The sequence below is a fragment of the Triticum aestivum genome, chromosome 5B (genome assembly GCF_018294505.1).
Source record: "Triticum aestivum cultivar Chinese Spring chromosome 5B, IWGSC CS RefSeq v2.1, whole genome shotgun sequence".
NCBI classification, from domain to species: Eukaryota; Viridiplantae; Streptophyta; class Magnoliopsida; order Poales; family Poaceae; genus Triticum; species Triticum aestivum.
The window spans coordinates 150318929-150323019 of NC_057807.1; the positions used below are offsets into that span (position 1 = coordinate 150318929).

The following is a 4091-nucleotide window of genomic DNA, read 5'->3' on the forward strand; positions in this document are numbered from 1 at the left end:
TATAGCAGAAGATGGACACCGGGGGGCCAGGAGACAGGGGGGGCACGCCCAGTAGGGGTGGGCGCGCCCCCACCCTCCTGGACAGGGTGTGGGCCCCCTGGTGTATTTCTTCCGCTCAATAATTCTTATTAATTCCAAAAACAGGTTTCATGGAGTTTCAGGATATTTGGAGCAGTGCAGAATAGGTTTCCAATGTTTGCTCCTTTTCCAGCTAGAATTCCAGCTGCCGGTATTCCCCCTCTTCATGATAAACCTTGTAAAATATGAGAGAATAGCCATAAGTATTGAGATATAATGTGTAATAACAGCCCATAATGCAATAAATATTGATATAAAAGCATGATGCAAAATGGACGTATCACATGCACCGAGTCATTATTTTGATATTTTAAGTTAGCAGCCACAGACTAGGTAGTTGGAGGTGTTATGCCTTGTGGATTCTTTGTTTGTTACAGGAGCACTGATATATATATTCTGTTTTCCGCTTCTTGTAATCCAACTTTCTTGTAATTTCTGTCCGTGGTTGCTTGCTAGTCCAACCAACTGAATCCGACATGCTATCTGTGTAGCTCTGACTGCGGTCATGGAAGGGGGTGCATGGGCACTTTGGTGATGGGAATCTTGTTGGATCAGGAGTGTTATCTGATGAATTAGTAGCATAAAAGTATGTGTAAGTTTGTTGGGAGAAAATAGATATTTGAGTGCAGATGAAGGGATGCTGTGTGACCTGGAATAGGTGAATCATCAGCGATGGAGGCAGTGTTGAATATGAGAGCACGAGGCGCCAGTGGGGTAGTATTATCTTGGAGCACTAGCCGTCCTGGGGCAGGCAATGAGGCAGCAGGTGTCTTTGTTAATCTAGGTGATATATTTTCTGCAAAGCAAAGGAGGACAATAGTTTAGTGGAGTGGCAGACAAAATTATGTGGAAGTAAATTTAGGTAGTTGCTGTTAGCAGACCTGGTTGTTGGACGAGCGAAGGTGCACAGTCATTTCCCAGTATCTGGTCTGAGGGCACTTGCTCCTGAAGATCTATTTTTTATGCAAAAGGTATGATTATGAATTAATGGATTGGTAGATCATGCATTTTTTTTGCAAAAAGCAAGGGTATGAGAAGCCACTCACATGTGACATTCAGCGCTACAGAGGAGATCGGCATGCATTCTTGTGTAATGTTTGGATTGCATTCCTATCCCTCCTCATGAGTTACTGACAATGTCTTTCCGTCATGGTCGTTGTGTTTATTGCATCCTATTCAATCGAATGTCCATGTTAAGATAATGTTGTTTGTATGGAAAGAAGAACACAAAACAGAATTTATAGTAGAGAAATTATGTGCAAGTAAATTTAGCTCGTGGCTGGTAGCAGACCTGGATGTTGGACAAGTAAAGGGGCACAATCATTTCTGGATTTTTGGTATGAGGGTGCTTGCATCTGAAGAGTAGGTTATATGCAGCATGTAAAGTTATCAATTAATGAAAATGCATTTCTGCTAAAAGCAAGGGGATGTGACGCTACTCACGGGTGACATCCAATGTTGTAGAAGAGCTCAGCATGGTGTCCTGTGTAATGTTTGCATTGCAATCTTGCCCCACCTTGTCAGCTTCTGCCAATGCCTTTCCGTCATCTTGGATATTGATGTTGCATCCTATCCATGTTAATAGAATGTGGTTTATGTGTAAAAAAGGATACAAAAGAGAAAGTACAAGTATGAATCAGGAATTAGGTCTAACCATCAGAAGCTAGGGGTTTTATGCTTGTTAGATCAGGAAGTCTTCGAGGAGGTCTTTTGTTTTTTGTATGGGCTTTTTCTGCAGCTATTAGCATGCCTAAAAATTCTTTGGACAATTTTGTGGAGCCTGCATCAATCCTGTTGAAAATCTAGAGAGCAAGGGAAAGACATCTCTTATAATGCTCGTCTGTCAATTTTTCCCCAGGTGGTATGTGGTTGATTGCAAAATGCAGAACTGCATCTCGGATTCTTGGACAAACTGAATCATTGACATACTGTGTGGCAGCAGCTGTGGCTACATCAATTGAAAAAGAACGCTCCTGACGGAGCACTGGATGAAGTTGCCAATGTGTCCCCTTGTATGTGTCAATGCTTTTTGTCTGTATGAAAAAAATAGTTTAGATTAGTTTTAGTCTTGAAACAAATATATGAATTCTTTTTTATGTAAGCAGATGTGTGTGCTGAATATGAAACAAGCTTATACATTCAGTCTGAAAGCAGTAAAGGGATGTGAATTGAAAAACAAAGTGTTTATTTTGAGCTTAACTTGAAATGATTTTTGGATTTCCTCGCTAATGTGAACAATTCTTTGAGTTTGTCATTTGTGTAAGCTGAGATGTGCGGCCAAGATTTGTCATTCAGGTTGTGCTGTTTGAAATCCATCCACTCCACAAAGAATGACTGGCCATGTGTGCAGAAAAGACATGCGCAATCAGTATGAGCAGGGAAAAGAGAGCAGAGGAAGAGACAACGACATGCATGCAAGCAAATCTATCACGTACCTGGGGGAAAGCTGAAAGCCTCGTACCATGCAGATCTTTGCTTTCTCCTTGTAAAGCTTTTGCACTTTCTCTGCACTCTCCATGACTTTTCCAAGCAGGTACTCACCCCAGTTGTACGTGTTAATTTTAGATGGATCCAACACACATGTCAGCACTTCGTCTAGCACGGCTGGTCTCGTGTACTTTGGAGCAACCATGGTGGTACACACAAGCGAGTATATGCAACATTTGCTTTGTCAATGCTCTTTTTGTTTTTTGTGCGTGGATCTATCTTGTCGATTACATCTACTAGCTGCTCTACTTCTATTGAGCCATTGGCTGTGTTCTTGAGGCCAAGTATATCTTGCACGGCCCACACTGTGTCGAGTCTATTAGAAGCGGTGAGGTGATCTAGGACGGGAATGCGACCAGACTCTATGCCGGTTATGAGCTCTACATCGTTGACAGTCATGCATCTAACTTGCTTATCAGGAAATGTCATGGTTCTGTTTTTGCGATCTATGCATCTGAGTACAGTCCAATACATTTTTTGTCCCCACCACCAGATGCTTGTGCAGTGATTAGCGTGGCCAAGCCGGTGGACTGCAAACCAGGGTACCAGAAGGGAGAGATGCTTGTCACCTTACCGGTGTTGAAGTAGCATTAGACAGTCAGGATTTGTGAGCCGTCAGAATCTTCTAAGCCGGTGAGCTTCTTTGGCCCGAGCCCGCCGCCTTGCTTCTTCTTCGGTGAGAGCTTGCAGCGGACGGATTGCGTTGCTGGAACGTCAGTGACATGTAGGACTGATTGGTCTGTCATCCTGAGCCTGCATTTCTTCGGCTTCTTGTTGGTAGTGGATCTACACGTTGTCCCCTTGTCAACCTTGGCTTCCTACGAAGGAGCCATGGCTTGATGAACGAGACCATGCGGCCAAAGCTGAGATTTATGGATGGTTGAGCAAAACATCATATTTAGATGTGGTGTACCAAATCAAGATCCAAGGGGAAATTTGTTCCAAAATGTATGACGGAAATGCATGGTATAAACTCACCTAAGCCAGCGTCGGCCGGTGTTCTCTGCCGCTGCCAAGCACGTACGGAGGCAATGCCTTGCACAGGACGAATTTTGGTACGGAGTGAAGTAAGTAGAGGAGGAAGAAAGAGTTGATGCACACGAAAGGAGAAGATAGATTTTGCGGACGGAGGAAGAAGGGGGGAGGGGATAAGCAACAGAGATGGTGGTGGAGTAATGGCAGTTACACAGTGAACTGGACTGGCAAGGGCACGCGGCAGCTTAGATATCTGCAGTATGGGTCCTGCCTGTCTTGCCTGGCGCTTGCGTGTTCACACGCTTACCAGGACTTTCAACACGCCACCGGTTTGCCATTTGCCCGATTTGTATCGCCAAAGCGCCAAGGGATGACATGCATTTTGCAATTGACTCGTTGATGCACGCCCATAGTGGAGTGAGCTGGATGGAGGATGAGCAGAGGGTACACACAGGTGTTGGTTCGAAACTAGAGTGGTTGCATGTCGTGGACTTTTCAATGTGGTCGATCCTCTATGGGCACGGCCAAAAATGATGACCATGTGTATGCAT

The 4091-nt window shown here is 44.3% G+C and overlaps 1 long non-coding RNA gene across 1 annotated transcript; it reads right to left on the reverse strand.

Moving 5' to 3' along the window:
- Positions 1-244: 244 nt before the first annotated feature.
- LOC123115872 (uncharacterized) lies at positions 245-3732 on the reverse strand. Its single transcript, XR_006456788.1, has 10 exons — positions 3544-3732; positions 2514-3428; positions 2279-2412; positions 1733-2111; positions 1522-1647; positions 1370-1433; positions 1125-1250; positions 960-1031; positions 728-874; positions 245-642 (listed from the first exon to the last, which is right to left on the reverse strand). It is a non-coding gene; the product is annotated as an uncharacterized lncRNA (long non-coding RNA).
- Positions 3733-4091: the final 359 nt, after the last annotated feature.